Here is a 23,961-nt window from a genome sequence, read left to right as displayed (position 1 = left end):
CGTTATTCCGTATCACCATCCATGATACAGCTCTACTGCAGTTTTACAAGTGCTTGAAAGACATTAACTGGCAGACACACACTGTCCTGCAGTCTGCTTTTCTAGATGTGAAGAAGCTTCAATTCCTTCAAAAGCTGTGTGGCCTTAGAGCTACTATTTCAGTTAGAGGACTGGAGAAACTTGCCTGAACAAACTTCCTGAACAAAAGTAGGAAAATACAACAGTTGATGGCAGGTTATTTGAAAAAATACCTACAGGGCTTAAATCATTCTTGCAACATTTTTCCTCTCTTTTCTCTGGCTGGAAAACATCCATTCCTGCCAGCCAAACACCCATTTTTCCTTTGAAGTACTTCCTGAGAATTTAATTGCCTATTAAATTGCTAACAAAACTTTCAAGTTGTAGACCAGCCCTGAGAGACTCCAGAGGGAAGGAACAAACAGCCTCTAAGCCCTACACATCTCTCCACAGTCAGTGGGGAGGGCAGAGCTGCTCTGCTGGCCTCCAGCCATAGAATCAAATTTTGTCTGGACGAGGCTCACCAAGATAAATGCAGACCTATACAGGAGGTGGCAGTTCTCACCGAATGCAGTCTGAGCAGTGCTTTTGAGAACTGAGATGTTTAGTCACATAATTTGTGGATCTAGCTATATAAGCACTGCTATTCAAATTTAAAAATGTTTCATATTTGAAAATGTATTTCTTACACAATTCAAATATCTACATTATTTATCCTTTATTACATAGTTCTTTCATTCTTGGCAGGTTTTCTAAATTGACTGCTTACCATCAAAATGGCAAGGTTCAAAAGATGACAACGTAAGAAATACAGTGGAGAGGAGTTAATAACAAACAATAACAATCCAGTTAATAACAAACACACACATATATATAAGTTACTAAGTTATAACTAGTTACTAGTTTAGTAATTAGCTTTTTATTACATGAAAGAATTTTAGATTCTCAGTTTTGTAACTTCTCAAAATAATGACCAGTTTTCCATAATAAAGTAAAAGGACTCAAAATTCTTGCAAGGCAGAGAATGCAAAGCCAAACTGAGCAATTTCTTTTCAAATAAAATGCCAAATAGTTGTAGTAACAGCCCTAAAAAAGCTGATGTTATTGCATAATACCGTAAACTATGCACCTCATGCAATTCAGGAAAATCTATTATCTGTCAGGAGACTGTAAATTGAAATAATACAGAATTGTAGCAGTGCCTAGGGTGGTATGAACAATCTATTTATTTTTTGAAGCTTAGAAACAACTCTACCAAAAAAATGTTCATGTTCAAATGTACTAGAATACAGATTGTTAATCACACTTGACACATTTTTTTGAATACTTTAGTAAATACTTTTTAAATTGCCAATTCAGAAAAATCAAGATTTGTAAACACCAGATACTCAGTTCAGGGTGTTGGAACACAAAGGGCTGTTATTTCATTTTTAATCAAAGACAAGCTTTTTGCAAACATACTCATACTTTTACAAATACAAAGATATTACTTCAAAATTTATATTTCAGAATCTTCATATGATTTATTATTGTACTGCTTTCCCACTTCACTGAAAAGCTTCTTCCATTGAATGCTTTGTAACCTTTGTAGCTACTTGGGTATGTCCTAGCAACACAATAGCTAGAAAAGCACAGGAGAAAAAAAAAAAAAAAAAAAAAAAAAAAAAAAAAAGAGCAGCAGGCGAGTAGCAGACATTAAAAGATATACAAATATGGTAAATAATTTAGGAGAAACAATGGAAATGGAAAATACTTTAGAAGCTCCAGTCTATGCCTCTATATTCCCCAGATCTTTGTCTCTGAATTCTCCATCATTTTTTACAATGCTGAAATATATGTACATTTGTAGGATAAAGAAGGGGAACAGAAATCAAGAAGGGGTCTTAAATCATAGCCTGAAAAAAAGTATCATTTACGTTAGAAGCTGTGACTCTATTAAAGTTGCCCCATGCTACTCTGCAAATGAGTTCTGGCATGGTATGTAGATCTGTAGATTTCAGATAAACAAGAAGCAGTAATGTGTTCAGTGTAGATGGTTTGGGTTTCCATGCAAGACAAGTCTAACAGAGATTTTACTTAATGAACTTAATGCTTGAAAGAACGGGACAGATGCCAAAGGTTTTTTACATCAGTTTGCTGTGAACAAGATGTATTTCACCACATGTACATATCATATTTTAGAAAGTAGACTAAATTATGAGAACCCTAGTGAAACTAAACTGGTAGAAGTTGGGCCTGACTTGCTTGCAGAGGCACATGTGGAGTGATCTGGAGGGAAAAAGGCAGGGGAGAAGGAGTTCAGGGCACACCAACAGTGCTCCTTCAGGTTGCAAAAAGAACAAGAGATACTAAAGCTGCTTTTCCTCTGAGCCTTCTGGGTCCCTTGACTGAAAACAGGCCAGATTGCTTCACAGAGGAAGAAAAAAGCCCCATGGACAGCTGTCCTGAGATAAGGCACCAGCCTCCTCTTTCTCCTACGAAGAAAGTAGGGGTAGGAAAGAAATAAATCTAAGCATCTAAGCATCTAAGGCTCAGGAAATGTAAAATATTTGTGTATAAGTGGAACTTAATGGAACAATATATATATATATATATATACATATATATTATTTATAAATAATATTTTTTCCCTGGGGATAGTACAACAAAATATTGTCCAGGATTTTTAAGACGGTAGCAAAGTCAGAAACTAAAACTCACTCAAAGGAGTAATTACTTCAGCCGTCAATAATCTTCTGTCCATTTTATGCCTTCCCCTGGTGTTACTACCTGCTTCTGATATAGTGGAACTAACAAGGAGATTTTGGAGGAGGAAGAAAAACAAGGGGGAAGTGAGTTACAAGCCTCTACGTGCCTTTTTTTCTTCCTATGTTAAGCACAGATCTAGATTTGTTAGCCCATTATATCCCTAGCTTCTTAGAAATAAATCCATACATTCTAGATACCTCTTCATCTACTAACAAATTTTAACAGTGATAACATGAACATCTTGTTTCAGAGATCAACATGCAGCTCAACCAATAGCACAAAAATGATCTGAAGTCTTAAAGCTTTTAGAATATGATTTCCTTGAAATAAATAGGAAAAAAAAATAACACAGTGGTACACTATGTCAGCCACTTAAATATTTGTAGATATTTAGGCATAATACACTCCTGTTGCAAAAAATATTCAGATAATTTAAGGGCTATCCGCAAAAGGGGCTCTGCAAAAGGGCATCATCATTCAACAAAGGCTGAAGCCCTCCAGATATTAAAACGTACATTTGCTGCCTTTACTCATTATACATTTTATTGATGCATAAATCTTCCCAGCTCATCCACTAATAATGCCTGTTCATTACATTTACTAACTATTCCATAAACCTGTAATAAAACCAAGAAACTTAATCTTCTTTTATTATTTTAGATAGTGATAAAAATATAGTGACTTAGAAAACAGTTTATCCCTCTCCATATTGAGCTGTTATCCTTTGCCCTTTATATCCTGCTGTAATCCATTTCAGTGGTCTTTTCCTAATTGATTTTGTAAGCTCATCTTCTGTGTCGTACAGTATCACAAGTTTTTCTGAAATCTGAATTAATTACATCCTTCGTTTCAGATTCTTTGTTCATTACTTCATACTGCTGGAAATATGAGCATGAGTTTATGCACTGACAAACCACTCTGTAACAAATTCAACATTGTATATTGTCAAGCCTTCCCTGTGACAGACCAAGGGAAAACGATGTATTCAGAGTTTTCTTTCCAATGCTGCAGTCTCCTTCAGTACTATGTTTCTTTACCCATTTCTCATGCTAATATGTTCCATAAAATATTTACTAATACAAATCTTAAACACAGAAGATATATAAACAAATAGATTTTAAACAAATAAGTACAATGTTGCCTAACAGTACCTTAGTATTTTTATAAACCATCAAGTCAGGGCTTTCCCTGGTGTGACTTTTGTACATTCCTAATACTAAGCCCTAAACTCAAAGAAGAATCAAAACAGCAAACAGGGGGTGCAAGCATCACTGCCTTCTGGCTGATGGACAAAAAAGAAAAGCATGTGGATGAATGTTTTGCAAGATTGTAATGCTCACAAATAAGAGCTCCTGTTGAGTATAAACCTGGTTAAGGCATGATAAAAAGATTAAGTGTGGACACTTGTTTTTGCCTTTGGCTGCATCATCAGGTTAAAATAATCCTGCCTTTAGGTGTGATTGCTTTTTGTTATGCTTAATGTAACTGGAATTCTAGGATTTACGCCTAGACAGACTATAAATTTATAAGCAAGTTTGATTTGCTTTTATTCTTGTATTTCTAAAATATTTTACTCCCATCTCCTTTATAGGAAAAACTAACCCAGGGGAGTTGTAGGGGTGGCCTCTGTGAGCAGAGCCCAGCAACTGTTCCATGTTAGATAAGGGACAGTTTCAGCCAGCTCCAAAGAGACCCGACACTACCCAGAGCCAAGTCAATAAATTATGTTGTCTGTGCATCTGGGAGAGCAGTTTTAAGAAAGGGGGAAAAATCTGCTGCACCACAGAAGCTGGGAGAGAGAGGAGTGAGAAGCAGCCCTGCAGACCCCCAGGTCAGTGCAGCAGGAGGGCAGGAAGTGCTCCAGGCACGCAGCACAGGTTCCCCTGCGGCCTGTGCAGAGGCCCCTGGTGCAGCAGGCTGTCCCCCTGCAGCCCATGGGTCCCACATGGAGCAGATCTCCATGCTGCAGCCCGTGGAGGAGCCCCCGGTGGAGCAGGTGGATGTGGCCCACAGAGAGTCCCCGCAGGAGCAGGCCCCGGGCCGGAGCTGCAGCCCGTGGGGAGGAGCCCACGCAGGAGCAGGGGGTCTGGGGGGAGCTGCCACCCGTGGGGGACCCGTGCTGGAGCAGTTTGCTCCTGGGGGATGGACCCCGTGGTACGGAGCCGTGTGGGAGCAGTGCTTGAAGAGCTGCTGCCTGTGGGCAGCCCCCGCAGCCGCTGTTCAGGAAGGACGGCATCCCGTGGGAGGGACCCCATGGGGAGCAGGGGCAGAGAGGGACCGTGAGGGAGCGGAGGAGGTGAAGCATCAGGGACTGACCCCAGCCCCCATTCCCTGTTCCCCTGCGCTGCTTGGGGGTAGGTAGTGGAAGAGAGTGGATGGGAGGAAGGTGTTTCAAGTTTGGTTTAATTTCCCACTGTTGTAGTCTGCTAGCGATAGGCAATAAATTATATTAATCTCCCTATGCTGAGTCTGTTTTGCCCATGATGATACTTGTTGAGTGATCTCAGTGTACTTACCTCAATCCTTGAGCCCTTCCCATCTTTTTTTTTTTTTTTCTCTCCCTTTTCCTTTGAGGAGGGGGAGTTAGAGAGCAGTTGCAATGGAGCTCAGCTCCCCAGCAGGGTAATACCACCGCAGTAGTCTACCAAATTTGTTTCTACAATAGATGCTCCTTTAAAATTTCATATAAATGCCTTCTGCACTTTCTATTTAAAGCTAATAAGCAGTATTAAACTATTTAATTCTTACTTTCATATTTCTTGTTTCAGCCTACATCTTTTGCTTTTGTCTCTTAAGTTTCTGCTATTTCCCCTCACACAAGGTAGTAGTACTAAACTAAACAACCAGCCCGTGCTCAATGTAACTGAGTACATTTTATGTTTATATATATGTGCAGCACGAAGTCCCAATCACAACAGAAGACAGTTTCACACATATGTGTGCCAATCACTGCAAGAGAAGGAGGGGGCAGGAACAAAAACATAGTCAGCAGATTGAAGAAAAGCGTGCAACTTCTCTACGTGATATTCATGAGGTATTTATTCATCTTGAAAACTGTGTCTGGTCTGGGGCCCCTCAACTGCAAAACAGTTAGGAACTTAGAGTCCAGTGAAGAGCTGCTTTGATGTTCAAGGATCTGGAGCACATAATGTACAAAGAGATGCTCAAAAAATTGAGTTTGTTTTAGCTGGAAAAAAGAAGGCCAAGGAGGAACCTAATCAGTCTTCCACTCCAAAAGCAAGGTTTCAGAAAATGTAGACTTCTTCAAGGTGCACTACGAAAGGCCAAGAAACTTGAGAACTCACAAGGTGAAGCGAGGAGTCCAGTCAGACTTGAACAAAAAAATTCTCCAAGGAGGGCAGATAAGCATTGTACTACGTTGTCCAAGGAGGCTGTAGAATCCCCACCCTTTGGAGATTTCTAAAATAAATGAGACTAAGCCCTGAACATTCTGCTCCGACTACAGTCTGCCTGGCTTTGTACAAGAGGTTGGACTAGATGACTTCTAAGCCCACCAGAAGATCTTAAACCTAAATTATTCTATGATTCTATTAATTGCATAGACTGAAGAGTCTTTAAAGATCAAATGATATATATTTGCCAGACAGAGTAGCTATGATAAGTAAAAGCATCTGTGTAAGTTTCACTTAAGCTTCCACTGAAGAATTGTAGGGGAAAAATGTTATTAACCACACTATTAAGCCTCAATGAAGTTGTCACTTAAAAGTTGCATGGACACACTTCAAAAAAAACTCTTCAGTTGGAACTTTAATTAATTTATTTATTTTTAATACTGGTCTACTTAATCATTTGCTTTATTCTGTCAGGTCTGTAAAAATGGTTATCATTTCATTTCTTCTCCCCTATTCCCCCTGCATTTTGCTTTAGAAAACAGAGATATGCAAAATGTATTCACTGAGAAACCCTAAAATGGAATCTAGTTTCTCTTCTATAATCCAAACAAGATTAGCTACAGGGGCTGTCCTTAGACACTGGACAAAAATCTACTGGAAAAAGAAAACAGCATTTATGTTAAAGACAGTGCTTTATCTTGGCTCCTAGTTATATCTACTGACATACTTACAACAGATGATGTTTGAGTGTATCAATTTTAAAATACTGGCTTTACCAACATTTAAAATGGTTTAAATTATTCCTCTTAATGATGCAGAAAAGGACTTCGCAGGTTGCAAATAAATAAATTTTGGGTGAAATATTTCCAAGCTCAGGAAGGTGCGGGATTTTTTGTTGTTTGTTTTGTTGATTTTTTTTTTTTTACTGCTATTGGAGCTTGTCCAAGCATTTAATAAGAGCATCTGAAATGTAGTTTTCTTTCCCAGTTTGTACACTCAACAGTATTGAGCGTACTAAAATTTTAAAATAAAATTTTAGAATTAGAGCACTCGTAAGAGCTAGCATTGAAAGATGCAGACATGGATCTCTGGAAAGCAAAGGTTGGATATCATTTGGACATACTAACAGATCGTTCAGGCACAAAAGAAATTGTAAAACATGAGGCTCTGCTTGAACATCAGGAAACACTTTTTTACTCTGAGGGTGACTGAGCACTGGAAAAGCTTGCCTATGGCAGTGGTGGAATCCCAATCCTTGGAGATGCTCAAAAAGTATCTGAACATGGTCCTGGGCAATCTGCTCTATGTGTCCATGCTTGAGCAAGGAGGTTGGACAAGATGACCTTAACCATTTTGAGATTCTGTAACCATGTATTTTGTTACAAGAGCAAAAAAATCTGGAAATAAATAAAGCTAACTAAAAAGTTATTTTAATTGTGTGTATAAGACTTCACCCTGTTAAAAGAATCCTGTATGGTAACTCACAGGTTGAGATCCTGTATGTCTTTCCTGAGAGTCCTAGCTTTTTTCATTACTTTTATTTTTTTAGTATCAAGAAGCAAAACCAACAAAATATTTCTCATAAAGCTGAACACTTCATACTAGCGATAGTATATTTTAAAATAGATCACCAACAGTGTGAATGAGCAAAACAATTTTCAAAGGAGCAGTAGTATTCTAACTTGACTAAGCAAATTGGAAGGAAGAACAGCTGAAAGCAGCTGCAAAACACATAGGTTGAAGTTCCACAAACAAATCTTTATGCATTGATTCACTGACCTCCAATTCCCTCTCCTTTCTACATTACTGCTACCTTCCCTGCTCTTTGCACTTACACAGCAACTCTACACACAGGTAGACAGATGAGACAATTGTCAGAATTCAAGATGCCTACCAAAAATTTTCTTACTTTAATTGGATCGATTCCCACTGATTAAACATCCATGCTGTTAATTTATCTGAGGTATCCAAGCACCTGAAATGAGATGTAATAAATCCAGGTCTTAATATTTGTGTTTGCTGCTTTCTATGTTTAACAGTCACTCTTCCTGGGATTTTAGTGAATGCATATGCAGCACAAAACAAGAATTCTGCATTCAAATATATTCTCAAGATCCTTCACAGTTATTTCTCTCGCAGGAAGTTGAAAGCTCAGAAAACTTTTCAGAGCAAAAATAGAACAAAGACCAATCCCAATTAAAATTATTTTTTAAATGTTGTAGAGTGTTCATTTATGACTTCGGTTCTCGTGATTGCCAGAGTAATCACCTTAAATTTGCAATAATGTAAGTAGAGTAAAATAAATATTGAGTATTTCTTTGTTTAACAAAGCTTTGATTCATACTGGGGCCAGTACTGTTAAACATCTTCATTGCAAGCTTTAAAGGTTTTTTAAACCTTTGTTTAAAGGTACTTCGACCAGTACTATTGGGCAGAGAGCACCCTTAGCAAGTACGCTGTTGATGTAAGACCAGGAGGAGAGGTAATACACCAACTGATTGCACTGCCATGCAGAGAGACTCCAACAGACTGAACAACATCCCAGCAGGTAGCTCATGAAGTTCAACAAAAGGAAATACAAAGTCCTCCACCTGGGGAGAACAACCCCAGGCACCAGCACAGGGTGAGGCTGACCAGCTGGAAAGCAGCTCAGCAGAAAAGCACCTGGGGGATCCTGGTGGACTCTAGGTTGACCATGAGGCAGCAGGGTGCGCTTGAAGAATAGAAGACCAACAGTATCCTGGGTTGTGTTGGAAAAAATGTAGCCAGCAGGTCAAAATAAGACATCTTTCCCCTCTCCTCAGCTTTGGTGAAACATATTTGGAGTGCTGTGTCCATTCACGGCCCCCCCAGTACAAGTGAGACACAGGCATACTGGAGTGAATCCAATGAAGAACTACAGAGACAATTAAGGGATTGGAGCATCCAATCTCTGAGGTGAGACTGAAAGAGCTGGGACTCCAGCCTGGAGAAGAGGATGCTTGAAGATATCTCACCCATGAGTGATATCTGATGGGGGCTGGAGTAAAGAATATTTCTCAGTCATGATCTGTGGCAGGACAAGAGGCAATGGGTACAAATTAAAATAGATGAAATTCCATCTGAGCACAAGAAAGCACTTTTCTACTGTGAGCGTGGTCAAACATTTGAACCAACTGTCCAAACAGCAAGCTGCTCTAGTTGACTGTGCAGCAGAGGTGGCGTTGGACTAATTGATCCCTACACATCCCTTCCAACCCCAAGTATTCTACTGTTCTTTGAGGAACAGATAGAATGGGAGCAACTACACCTGAGTAACATGGACTTAGTGTCAGTTGTCTTCTTTGCTTAGACCATGCCTTCACTAAGTTGAAATGGTTCCCTTGCACATCAGTTGCCTATATCTGATTGCATTCTATGAAGACAAGTTGTTTATTAGACTTGGGAATGGCATCACTGTACCATTAGCTAAACCATTTTTTTTCTTTCCCATACGTTCCTGATGCACAAGACTCTAGCTCTAACCAGTATGAGAACTATGTAAATACAATGTGCAAATACAATGTTTTTTTTTTTTTGTTTTGTTTTGTTTTTTTTTCACCAATCAAGTCTCTTTATTATAATCTACTACATCATCTATTTCTATCAGCACATATCCATCTCCTCAATTGATTTTTTACCTCCCTTCCAGTCAGCACTCAAGCATTAATTTTATTTTAACCAAAACAGTCTAGGGGGAAGTCACCCTTCTTCCTTCCTAATGCTTGTTCTCTTGCAAGAAACTATAGACAGTTTTGCTTTACAACTGTAGGAAAAATGAAGGGAACCAAGAGGAAGTCCCAGAGAAAAGCTGGAACATCTCCCTCATGAGGAGCAGGCACCTGTGCACTGACCCAATTAGACATTCAAAGCCTTGTCACTTTGGAGCTGGCTGGTTGTCACTCATCCAAGTAGCCCCAGGGGGCCTATTGTATGGTGGCATTCCCTGACAGAAGAACTGGAGCTGCGGAGGCAATGAGGGCACAGGGATAGGGTGCCAGGATCCTGGTGAGTGAAAGCAGCTAGCAGGAAAGCCAAAGAACTTTAGAGCTTCCTTAACTTGGTTACCATCCAAAAAGCCTTTCAGAATCTTCAATGGTTATCTTTTTTTCAGAGCAGTCTAGTTTCAAAACCTTACAGTAACAGTCCTCGTTATGCAAAGCTACGTTTAACTCTTCAGTGACTAACACAAGAATTGTTTCAGAAGAGATCCCTGAAAGATTAAAATATCTTTGTTGGAGGGAAAGGATGGACTAAGTTTTACTTTAAGAACCACCACCAGCATATAGTTCAGAAGTCAAAACATTTCAGTGTCTATCTCCTCCTTTCTCTGTTTTAAACATATTATTGACACTTTCAGATGTCCCTTCTTGAACACATAAATGAGGGATAAACCATTGTGGAGCCATCCATGCCTACTTAGTATAAAAGAGGTCTGTTTTAGCAGACAGAATACAATACTGTATTCAAGACCCCAAAATCAGATTTTTTGTTCAAAAGATTCAGATATTAAAACACAGATGACTATTCAGCATCTACTTCTCACTTTGAGTAAGGCTATCGCTCTTCTTACACTGAAAGTTATTCAATTCAAATACAAGAGCATAGAGGGGTTGCAGGGCAATTGAAAAAAAAAAGAAAAGAAAGAAAGAAAGAAAAAATCAAAGCTTATTTCAAAACTTCCAAAACAGGCATTTTAACCTTGGGATCTAAACCATGAGACTGAAGAGTTCAGAATGTCCCCACCACCACATCTGTGATCTATGATAAAAGAAAAAACTATTTTTTATCAAAAATATTTTAAGTCCCTTCTAAATTCTGTATTTCAGACTCATTTGTTTACTAGTTAACTTGTCCCGACACCTGTCCTCTCCTGCAAGGAACATCAGGGATGATTAAGCCTTCCTTCAATTATATGAAGCTACGAAACACTTTTTGCTCTTCTAATTAATGTATTTGATTGAGCTGCTCAGGTAAAAGCTGTGATGATATTGTAAAGTTTATATTAATCACAAGCTGTTAACCTAAACAAACATGGAAATACAGCAAATGTAGAATGCATTATATGACTATCCTGATAGTACTTAAAAGATGCTAAAGAAAGAAGAAACTTAATAAAGAAAAACTTAATGCCAGTAGTTTTTTTTTCCTCTATATTTAGCATGGGAAACTAAAATCTAGATGGAAAAAATATCTTACCTTTGTACAAATAACTTCTGAGAAAGATGGTCTATATATTTACTCTTCCTTCTTTCTTATTTGTTGTATGGCAGATCTTTACCTTACTGTCTTGCCTGCAAAAAATGATACAGAACCTGAAATCTTCATACAGGCCAATAATTACACTCACTATTAAACTACAACAAATACTTCAGAAATGTCTTCATATAGCTGCAGTGCTAAATCAGGTATCGTTTAAGTGGTGTCAAGAGGGATGACATTTTACTAGGAACTAATTTATATACATTGGGCTTAAGGAAAAATAAGAGACATCAGGAACAAAAGAAGCATCATAGGTTTCAAAATTATACTTTGCATTTAGCTCTCCAAAATAATGTGAACAGACCCATCCGATCAAGCCAGGCCACCCATACGGGTATCCAGGTTTTCTGTAGTGTCAGTGAACAACAGTCAGTGCTTCCCAAGGCTTGACCAAGACACCAGAAAAGCCTAACCACATCTTTTTGAAGTTCAGTAACTTAAGGCACACTGGGATACCTCTCTCTCTTCAAGACCAAATGCTGCAGTGCTCTTTGGCATACGGATGCCCAAGCTTCTACGAAGACATCAGCTGGAAGAGGTCAGAGCAGCACTGACAGCAAGCCTCTCCTGCAGGAAATGCTTTTGGTCACAGCACGTGCCCAGAAAGCGAGAGATGGGGGTTTATAGCCTATTCATAAACTGCCTGATCTCATGCTTTCTAGGAGAATATACTAAATCCTAATTGAGGGATGAGACAGACAAGCCCTCCCCCTCCAGCCAACCCTCCACATTAAAAGCACAATAGAAGGAAAGAGGAAACAGCAGGTGAGGGCTTGTCTTCAATTCAGCTGTGACCTTCCTCATTTACTCATGAGAACTGTGCATGCACTACTTCTCTCAAGTCTTTGTTACTTTAACACCCTATTTTAGACATATTTGAGGCTTCATTGAGAAGGAGGTTGTTTATTTTTCCACGGTTAAGCACATGTGGAGCTGAACACGTGAGTATGGTTCAAGTAGGATCACAAATTTTGACAGCAAGCTACAAAAAATTTGGAACTGAGTATTCCCATGATAGTCCTCTGGCTTTATAGCACATGTTGCTCACCTGCAGATTCAGCTCTGCTTGTTACCTACAGTCTTTATTTCAGTGAACCAGTGATGAAGTGAAGGACCAAAAGCACTAGACTAGCATCACTGCAATCAAGCCACGTTATTTTATTTAGTGTACATAAAAGTACAAATTTTATCTGTAGAAAAGCTTATTGTTTACTCTTATCTGCAGGTGAGCACCATCTGGTAAGATAAAACAGGAGAGACTGCAAAATTAGTGAACCAGTGAGATTGGTTTAACTTGATAATACTGTTGAAGTTTCTTTCAGAGTATTTTTCAAAGAGCATTTTTATTGCTAAATTGTTCTGTAACCTGGCAAAATTCTAACTGCTGAACAAAACTCTTAACTGTTTCTTCCAGTAGCGAAGTGCACTATTCTCATAAATCGCTCTTTACCCTATTCTTTCAAATCATGTTGTTGCTCTTACATAATAAAGCACTGGAAATAACATTATCTTTGTCATGTTGGAAGTTTGGCATTTATCATTTATTTCACTGGGGTGAAATTCACTTCATCGCCTTCATCTTTGCTCAGGCACTCAAACCCCTCCCTACCCATATTCTCTGGGGGGAATAGATGCTTGCACCCCAACCGGACCTTTATCAGCCAAAGGCAACAGCGAACTTGCTTTCGGAACTGCTACAAGCCTGCGGTTCCCACCTGACCAAAATGCTCAAATATGACACTAATCATACATATTCTACTCCTACGTGAAGGTAACAGATACATCTACCCTGCCACTCACATTGCTTCCTGGCTGGAAGCTTCCTCCAGTCCCCCAGGGGGAAACCCAAGGACATCTGAGGGAATTCTTCACCCCAAGGGCCACTTCTAAAGGGACGTGCTGTCAGGACTGCTCAAGTTTGGAGTCTCCGTTTGAGACAGTCCCTTCAAGGCACTGTCTGCTCAAACACCCCCATGCCCCCACACACCATACGTGTAACACCATACTGCAGAGTCATCCCTTTGGTGGGCTGCCATACAGCTCTCCCTGCCTGAGATGCTCTGAACTGCAAACACGAACTAGCTGTGTATTGTTAGGGCCACATGGAATCACGGTACCCAGATGAAACTCAGATCACGCTGGGTGAACATGGCCAGCATGTTTTACAAGGGACTTGCCAGTTAGCCTACTGCAATGACAAGGGTTTATCCCTGCCTGGCTGTTAGTACCATTGAAAAAAGCTGCAGCCTCAAGGGCTAAGTGTAAAAGTTGGGCATGATGTTAGACCCAGGATGGACGGTTTGCGTGTAAGACTTCACATACAGCAAAAAAAGGAAAAGCTCTACAGTGCCACAGACCAATGTTGACAAAGTGGATAATCCTTCCCAGAGCCCTAACACACATCAAAAGAAGGGGTGAAAAACACAACCAGTTCCCTTTATTCCTCTAAGGTAAATATTGTTAATGATATATATTGTTTGGGACATGCATTACAGTTTTCAGTGTTTTAGTGGCAGAAGAGAAACTGTATTACAGGCACAGTCAAACTTTTTCAGCTGTTGTGTACGAAATGGTCAGAATATCAGTCTCTTGGGATGTCTGGACTACACTCATTCTGCTCCAAAAATAAATATTTGCTATAGTTCTTTTTTGGCATCCATGGCTGTAACCTATTTACAGTCCAGGATCACATTCTTTTGCTGTGATGTGATTCATTTTCTCTCAGAAGGGAGCTTAACAAAAGCTTCTAACTCCAGTGAACTCCTAAGCATGAGGAGTTCTCTAAAAGGTGCACAGAGGAGAACCTGAATATCCAAAAGTCAGCTCAGCAGTAATGGAGTTCAGAAGCAGTCTCAGATTACAAATATATACTATTACTTTTTTCTTTTTCCTGTCTGACAGTTAAACTAAAACTTTGAATTGTTATTCACAGTGCTACCTGCATGAAGATGATATTTTGAATGGCTTGGTGGCATCATCTTACAGGATTCAACAGGTGAAGTCCCACTAATTTCATTCTAACCAGGAACCTCTCATCTCCAGACATGTAAAGAAATAATGCCTGCTTTATTAAACAAAAGATGCCTGCTTTCCAAAATAAGAGGAGCATTTGTACCCTTATAGAACAATCTTAAGTGAGGGAGTTAGCACGAACTAAAAAAAAAAAAAAAAAAAAAAAAAGGCAAAAAAAATGTTTTAAAAACATTCTAAAACAGGTTGTTATATAATGAAGTTTACAGATTTGGTGAAATATGTTTTTTTTTTTAATGTATTAGATGCATTTGGGGTCACGTCATTGCTCATTTTCTGTTTATGGAACTGGCGACTACCATGTTGTGGAAATATAAAATACAATTTTTCTTTCTATACACCAGAGCATTATTATTTTTGTGAGAGCATTGTCAGAGCATTATGTTTGTGTATTAATTCATTTAAAAACTTGTGAACTAAAACTTTCATAGTGTTGTTGCTTTAAAAACATCTAATAGTGTTGATAGACTCTATGAATGTACAATTTAGAATAATAAAGTGTGCATTGTAATACAAAACGATGCAAAATGTTCAAATTAAAAAAAAAATCAAAAAAATATCAAAATTCCACTTTTATTTTATAATCAGATTGGCCAAATGGTTGTAGATAAAATGTACTCAATATATTCATTTAAAAAGTTAAAATGCTCTAATGTAATTAATCTAACCTTAGAAAGCTGTAAAATAAGACAATACCTAGCTTTCTCCTAAGACTAATACTATACACACTATGTATACAGTTTCCTTTTACTTAGACAATACTTAAAGATATTTAATGAAACACATTTTAAGGGGGACCTGGAAAAATATTTACTTTATGACATATAAAACATACTTAGTGCATTTAAGCAGAGTTTCATGCAATTCAATACTGCAGAGCTCCAGTATTCACCCTCCTGTCATTTCTTCTTTCAGAATTAAGGAATGATGAGGAGCCCTCAGAAGAGGAGAAACTACCCTGGTGGTTGATAAGGGCAGTGATCCATCTTTCTGTCATATCTATCTTATTCCTGGCAGTGCTCAACCCCAGATGATTCTGACAAAGTAATAATGGAAATATATATATATCCTGGAAATACACCAAAAATAACTGTTTAGTTTTTTATTCTTCATACACACATCCTCACAAATACATATTCTAATGCAAGCAGTTCAGCCTAGTTTTTATTAATATCCTTTAGAGCAACCTACTCATTTTATATAAACGAGTTCATTATACTACAGTCATCAAAATAGAATTTACATTCGATCTAATATTTAATATGTTGCAGTCACAACCTTCCTCCATGGATATAAATTATACTCTATTGGTTTCAACACCTAGACTGCTAACCAAAGTTAAATGTTTCAGTAAGTTACACAGGATAGGTCTGTTCTCCTCTTCAGAGGTATAAGCTCCATTTCCCCATGCTCCCGCTACTCAAATAAATCAAGCTAACTGATACCAAGGCACACAAATGTGTGGCTGCGTAAGTAATCTAGTAGAATCTGAATAGAAAAGGGAAATAAGCCATTACCTTGTGCATAAAGCTATATAGTCCTCTTCCTGTTTTGCTTTTTATTTTCCTTTTGTTTTGTTAGCAGGAGATAAGAATTTGTAACATGCTCCCCTCCACGTTGTACTCTTGACAAGAGTCGGCTGCTAAGCCCCGCTGTCGCAGCACTGTGCAGAAGCACGCACAAAAAGCCCTTTCCAGCAGCCAATGGCTTTGTCCTCGACCTCCCAAGCTTCTGTGTGATCAGCACGGGCTTTGTGGCCATACAATGGGGGTTAAACATTTCCTCGTATTTATTTAAAAGCAGAGCTAAATCTGCTTAGCTGCATGAGCCTTTTAGTAAAATGATGCTCAGTGTAGCTGGGTATTTTTCTGTTTGTTTAAGAGTAAACGGCTTCTTCTATCTACAGAATATAAACACATATTCCTTTTCATTGTACACAGTGCATAAACAATGCAACCAGTAAAATCAAAGATTTTGGATCCAGATCCTACCTTATCCAGAATTTCTCCCTAAATAACTACCGCTGAGCTGCCTAGTTCCATTTTTCCTTTACATTCTTTGGACCAGGTGCCTTGCCAGTGGGCAGCCCTCTGCGCTCCGTTGATAGCACCTGAGACAGACCCTTGCAAAAGCTACTACTTATGTTGACAGGTAAAATTCCATGAGAAAGAAAATATATGCACTCCAGGAAATAAATGAAAACATTTTACAAGAAAGCCACCAATTTTGGACATCACATCAGTCTCTGAACCGCCTTTGCTTTCAAGAAACTACCTTCAAGTGGTACGAAAGAATGGCTTTTTCCAATTCCTAAAGAAAGAAACTCTATTAAAACCTTTTGTTTCTGCTCTGCAAAGCCAGACTTTTTGTTGGATGGTTTGTTTTTATGTCCAGTTAAAGTGTTTCTAACTTTAAGAGAGTTGCAGCTATTCCTAGGTAGCAGCCTCAGAATCCCGTCAGCATTTATTAGCACCGGCATTAGCTCTGAACAATAACTTCATCTGCTCCTTTGAAACCTATTCAGGCTTTCAAGGCTTGCTTAGAACAATGCTGTTCTTCACAAAAGCACGATACAGAAGAATCTCCATCAAAGCACGTTGCCAGTGAGGTTCAGTAATGACTGCAGCCACCTGACCTCCTCAGCTTAACGAAACAGAACCAGGGCATCTTCATTCAGCTCACACTTCCCACATGTGTCTTGCTTCTGGAGGTGCAGAGAACTAAGCTGAGAAGGCAAATATCTTAGAAAAACAGAAGTTGTAGTTACAGGCAATTGGTTTTGATTTGAAGGTTTATCATCAAATAATATAGTTTATTAGGCAACGCTATTCAAAGTTTGTTTAAGGGTAATTGGCTTCTCTGCTGCTCGAAGTTATTGCTTTTTAATTGCACATTTACAACTGTATATTCTGATGACAACAGCTGGCATGAAACTGTAAATAATCAGGTATTTACCACACCATAAACATGCTACAGTATTAGTCTATTATTTGCATTTACTAACATTAAACTCTAATAAAAGCTTAATTCTCAAGAATCATTATTTCAATAGATTCGATCATTCCTCCCCAAATGAAGTCCTCACATGAAAAAGGCAACCTTTGCCACTGCAGTAGCTCAGCTATTTGTTCCCCTTTGCCTTTGACAACATCCTTCATCAAGAAACCAGGTAAAATATAACTCATTGAACAGACTTTTTCTGTTTAACTAGGTTTAAGCAAAAGTTATTTTCTGAATTTTAGAGACGAATGACGAAGGAGCAGGTCCAATTTTGTTGTCTGATTGACCAAGCCTAATCAGAATTATTTCTGCACACTGCTTCACTACAGCTGTAGAGCCATTAAACACTAAATGCTCTGGAGGCCCATTCCCTTTCAGCCTCCTACTGCGACCTGTACTTTTCAGACAGTAGCTACTCAGTGGGCTACTCAAAACATTCAAAAAATGGGGATGCTATATTTAATGGAAAGCTTAAAACCCACAGCAAGATCTGTCACTTCACTTGTCAGGATGGCAGCTATCATAATAAAACAGTCTTTGTGATGGAGACTTAAAAAGAACCCTGTGAACTGGGTCTCTTACTTCACAATACATTTTTATTAGGAAAAGTGTTTCAGTCATAGCAGCTAGTTTTTCTTCAAGAGAAATAATCATATCTGCCTCTAAAAATGCTCACTGAGATATGCACACTTTTTAGTAACTGTAAGACCCGTAGCATCTTGTTTTACACCTTATTATCACCTATTACCATTTATACATTAGCCTAAGGAAGCCTTTACCAATACAGCCATTAGGATTGTTTTCCTGCACAATTTACAAAATAAAACAGAATATTAATATTAACAAATACTAACTAAAAATATTAACAAAACCGCTTTTTTTTTTTTTTTTTTTTTACCTACTGAACTATTTAAGCTGAAAATACCTGTGATGTGCACATACAGTACACAATTCCTTGATTTGAAACCTGCTGGTAAGAAAAACAAAATTCATATTCTGAAAAACATCTAGCAATTGCCTGATGATACTGATGTCTCATCCATCTCCTTTTCGTGGATTTTTGATTTTATGTCCTGAATAGCCTCAACACTTCATAGACTTCTGACAACACTCAGGAAAAGCCACCAATCATTTGAACTTCCTAAGGCTACAGTCATACTTCACCAAAATTTAACTAGTGATAATACTCAGCTGAGATCTTCAAGTAGCTCAGTAGTTAACTTTGCTTTAGAGTTTAACAGGTGTGAGATCTAAAACTCTAAAAGACAGTGTAACTCAAAAGTATCCAGGGATGTGGCACAGGATCCCAAAATGCTAAAAACACAGGCAGTTACACCCACCAAGGCCACTGTAAACTATTCCAAGAAGAAAAGAAGACAGTTGAAGCATGCTGACGTAACAACATATCTACTCAGGCATTTTAAGACATATAAAAAGACTACTAACTGTAGATCCTTCTTCCCAAAAGGCATTCCAAATATTTGGGATGGGAGATTAATATTGTGACAAATAAGCATTAAGTGCTATTATGAAGTGTAAATCGTGAAGATCAAGATCCTGCAATAAACACAACAGAGAAAAATGTTTTCACAATGTTCAACATACATGAACAACATACTATAAGGCTGATTGTTTTGTGTCAACACTAAGACATTATAAAAAAGTATGAGAAAATATGTAGGAAATACAGACACTAAATATGCTAAAAATATTGATGTTATTTTTCTCTTATGTAAATAGCATTATTAAATATGTTACAACAAACTTGTAAAGATTGCCCAATAATTTATGAAGGGGTATGAAAAGGAAGATGCTATCTTATGTAACAAAATTAATTTAAAATATCATCATAACTTCTACTAATTTCAGCTTTTACAACTAAGATCCTACGGACTTATTAAACACTCTGCACTCACTTCATAAATAATTATTTATTCCTGTTATTTTTTTCCTTCAAACATACAAAAGGATGTTATGGCACACAGAGCCAGTAATTACTTACTGCAATCAGGAACAAGTGAGCAGGGCAGGTTAAGTAATTCTAAATTAGGCCCAAATAACCCATTACTTTTGTTCCAAAACCACCTTTGCATTTACGTCCTGTTTATCATTCTTGAATTCTCTCTCCTTTCTCCATTTACTTAATGCTTATTGTACAAGCCAAACTTGTCAGCTACAGAAAAATAACTTATCAAATGCTGTAGTGATGTAGACTCTTCCTGGTTTGATTATTGGGCTGCATCAAAAGAAGAACCACCAGCAAGTCACAGTAAGTGATTCTCCCCCTCTACTCTGCTCTGTGAGACCCTACCTGCAGTATCAGCTCTGGGACCCTCAGCACAAGGAGGGCATGGAAGTATTAGAACGAGTTCAGAGGAGGGCCGTGAGAATGATCAGAGGGCTGGAGCAACTCTCTGCTAGGGGAACAGGCTGAGGGAGTTGGGGTTGTTCAGCCTGGAGAAGAGAAGGCTCCAGGGAGACCTTAGAGCAGCCTTCCAGTGCCTAAAGGGGCCTACTGGAAAGCTGGGGAGGGACTCTTTGTTAGAGAGTGTGGTGATAGGACAAGGAGTAATGCTTTTAAGCTAAAAGAGGGCAGGTTTGGATTAGATATAAGGAGGAAATTCTTTACTGTGAGGGTGGTGAGGCACTAGCACAAGTTGCCCAGAGAAGCTGTGGATAGCCCATCCCTGGAGGTGTCCAAGGCCAGGCTGGAGGGCCTTTTGGTCTAGTGGGAGGTATCCCTGCCCATGGCAGGGGGGTTGGAACTGGGTGGTCTTTGAGGTATCTTCCAACCCAAACCATGTTATGGTTTTATGATTTCACTAACCAACACAGACCTTGCTCCCACACATAATCTGTTTAGCACAAAGAGTTGCTGTCAAGATTTCCCAGTGACTCCAGACTGAGAAGAGTCCTCTTCAAACAACTCACTTTATTATTTTAGCAGCTATAGCCCATACCACTTAGTATTGTGAGAGATGCAAAATAAGTGTTTCTTTTTCTGCTTTCATACTACATTTGATGAAAAAGTTATATAATAAGATTCACAGCATCGACTTAAATTTTTCTAAGGTTTTCTCCAGCAGCATTCTATATCTTTGTCATGAGTGGAAAAAAAAAGCTTTACCTTTCCTCTTTGTGCACAAGGAGCATCCTTGACCAGTGGATGACTGAGGTTGTTTAAATATACGGGACACCAAGACACAGTGTATGTGTAGACAAATATGCACCTCCTAACCTCAGGATGAGGGGATTTGTCAGCAGCCACAAAACCAACCACAGTTTCTGCAACAGAGCAGAGTTGCTGATGCTGCAGAGTAACTTCTGTTGTTGCAAACTAAAGCCCTCCTAAACACATCTAGTGCCTAAGTGAGTTCACAGCAACAGCACAAAAATAGATTGAATTGAATAAAGTTAGAGGGAGAATGCAAAGAGGAGCCACAGAAGGAGGTTAGAATCTTGATTCTTGGAAGGAAAAATTAAATATATGTATAAAGAATCCAAATTCTGGAAATTCTGGAATGTACAGTCTTCAGTCCATGCTCAAGGGGAAGGAAAAAAAGGAAATATAGCAAGTCTTTGGATGCAGAAAGCCTTTTGGGATGCTTGAGCTGTCTAAGAGTTACCTAGAAGCACACAAATACAGTAGTGCCTTAAATTCAGCCTGAGGCTCTCTATCTGTCTCCCCTGGTATCAAAGGGTACACTTAATAAATATTCTGTAGGTTGTAAAATTGCTTGGTATAGCCACTAACTTCTCTGAACTTGTGTTGCATGAATATAGAGTAAATATTTCATTTTTACGATATGCACTGAAAGAGTAACAAGCAGCAGCCACAGAAGTGGCTTTCTTCACTTCAGCAATGCCAAATGGGACTCTTACTTTTTCCTTAAAAAGACATTAAATCCACATGGCAACAGAGCTTAATTGAATTATAATAATAATAAAAAAATAAATCACACCCCAAAAATTGTTTCAACAAGAAAATTCAGTATGCAAATATTAGCAATGAAGAAAAAAACAGTAGGATGTATAAGGTACATAAAAGTACAGAAAAGGAGAATTAAAAGTACAGAAGAGGGTCTGATTCATTAAGAGATAAAATCATTATTAAAATGTTTTAATATGAATTATTAAAATAATTAACATCAGATTCATTACAGCCAACTTCCCACACACCCAAATTCTCAGCAGGCTCAGTTTTTGATTTGCATGCACTACATCACATCATTTTGTGTTCTGTACAGTAACAGATGAAATATGGATACAAATGAGCTTTATCAGTGTTTAAAAACCCCCAGAGAAGTTGCTCCCTTTATAATTTTTTCCTTACTTCAACACATTTGTCAAATGACTTCTTACAGTCAAAAAAAAAAGTCTAGAAGTCTCCATAGGAATCTGATCTTTGCTGGTATCAAACAACCCAGATGTTTATGTCACAAAAATAAAAGTAGAAATCTGCAGCAAAACTCAGTAAAGCATTGTCTTATTAAATAGATATGCAAAAGTAGCAAATTAACTACTTCCAAGTTTTGCTTTGACATTACACCATTGACATTACACCATTAAAGTGTTTTTCTTTACAGAACAAGAAGACAAAGGCAATCACCATCTTCCCATCTCACAGGAGGGTAGGCTATCATAAGGATTTCTTATTTTGTTTTTTAAAGCCTGCCCCAGGTGACAAGCAGCAGACACACCGCTCTCCTTTCACAGCAGCTTGAGAAGGAAGGCGTTTGGCATGATTCTTGCTCCTCGGAGGCTGGAGCTGTACGATTTGCCTACAGCACAGCAAAGCTGATTTGGATTCTGCTCAGTGAGAACAAGAAAGAGCTGGAGCAGCTGGAGAAGTCGCCCCACTGGCCACCACCAGGGACCACCAGCTTGCTGGGTGAGCTCCTGAAGCCAGGCCACCGCCCCGCAGGAACGTGTCCTCCTCCTTCCGTCAGGAGCGCGTGACGTGGGCCCACAGCCATTGCCAGGGGGATCCGTACAGTACTTTGCCTTTTGTTTGGAGGAGGAGGAATCTCATTTACATATCATTTCTATATTTAAATATAATCCTTTTTAAGCACTTGACTACCAAATTGTATGCCATATATATAGGATTGTAAATCAGCTACCTGCCTTACAAACTCAGCGCAGTTCTCCATACACACGATGGGCTTTGCTTGCACAAGAGAGCCTGCAGCCCTGGTTCCCAAGCAGCTGAGGCCTGGAAATCAATGTATTTCCAGTAGGTTGACGAGATAACAAGTGTAGTATGTTCCCCTTCAAAAGGGCAGACATGCATGTAACATACGCAGCCTTAAGGCTCAAAGTTTGATGAGGACACCAAATATACAGTAATCAAATGATTTTACCAGTGGGGTTGGGTTTTGCTTGTCTTTTTTTCTTCCCTTTCTGGGACTTTTAAGGGCACGACTAAAATTGATGTGTAACTTTAGTCAATATAATAACATCAATCACTATTTTGTCACACAAAGAAAATCACGGTACAGAAGGGATGTCTGAATAGCTCATTACGCTTTATCATCCACTCATCACATGGTCCCCTAATTTACTTTTCTACCTGCATTGAACAACCCTTCCCATTAATAAAGATCCGCGTTCCAATGTGTTACGCCAGCCTTTCCTTCCAGCAATCCTCACATATTTCTCTAACTAATATTGACTGGAAAAGCCAGCCTTTGATCACAATTATTTTAGTTATACTCTTGTGGTTTGTGTATATAAATGTATTTAATCCATCTTTCCGGAAGTTATACCCTGGTACACAGGGATGTCACCACATTATCAGACCTGGCTACTGATAGGCTTGTGGCATAGGGCCACGTTTTAACCTAGTATTTGAATACACAAGATGATTTAGCACTGCTTTTTAACTGGCGCTTTTTCTGCCTCCTGAAGTCAAGGAAAAATCCCATCCAAAATGGATGAAAATCTAAATTAAGTTATTGAAAATGAATTAATTCTCTTCAGTAATCAGGAAGATAATGGCATTGCTAGCAAGTATATATTACCTTTCTTGCTGACAAAGGGTTTTGATTTACTCACCTTAATGCATTGTATCCAGTATATGTCGAGACAGACAATGCTATTTCATATCTTCACAGACCAGATTTTAGGAGAAATTAAGAGGTAGTGAACATTAATGGATGGATGAAAAGGGTGAAAAGGGTGAAAATTCACAGTAGTGCTTAATGCTCATATAAAGACTTTTTTTTTTAAATAAAACATATCTAATAATTACAACATCCTTGAGTTGATTTATTCCACTTGTTTTTAGGCAGCACCACAAATAAGTGGCTTTCACCAGCTGAAGCAGTGGACCTTAAGAATAACTGAATATATTGGTTGGACAAAATGCTGTTACTGCAACCCCTAAAAGCCTTACTGGAATTCTGCAAGTATTAGGAAAATATCTTAGCAAGTACAGCCTATTCCAAATTATGTTTTCAGTTCTTTTAGACTAATTAATTCTGTATTGATTTTAAATAAGACACATGATTATTCAGGTAGGCTACCTCTT

The 23,961-nt window shown here is 38.5% G+C and overlaps 1 protein-coding gene across 41 annotated transcripts in view; it reads right to left on the bottom strand.

Annotated features, from left to right (window-relative positions):
• Positions 1 to 23,961, bottom strand: part of NRCAM (neuronal cell adhesion molecule) — a 150,464-nt gene that overhangs the window by 89,977 nt on the left and 36,526 nt on the right. For 40 of the 41 annotated variants that reach the window (XM_035325682.1, XM_035325858.1, XM_035325665.1 and 37 more), the window contains exon 2: positions 11,337 to 11,431. The exons of the other annotated variant lie outside the window; for it this stretch is intronic. The gene's annotated coding sequence lies outside the window, so the exon portion shown is untranslated. The remainder of the gene's footprint in view (positions 1 to 11,336; positions 11,432 to 23,961) is intronic. 41 annotated transcript variants of the gene reach the window in all.

Source organism: Oxyura jamaicensis, chromosome 1 (assembly GCF_011077185.1).
Source record: "Oxyura jamaicensis isolate SHBP4307 breed ruddy duck chromosome 1, BPBGC_Ojam_1.0, whole genome shotgun sequence".
In the NCBI taxonomy this organism is placed as follows: domain Eukaryota; kingdom Metazoa; phylum Chordata; class Aves; order Anseriformes; family Anatidae; genus Oxyura; species Oxyura jamaicensis.
The sequence above is the reverse complement of the archived record's forward strand: the minus strand, read 5'-3'. Positions and strand labels throughout refer to the sequence as shown.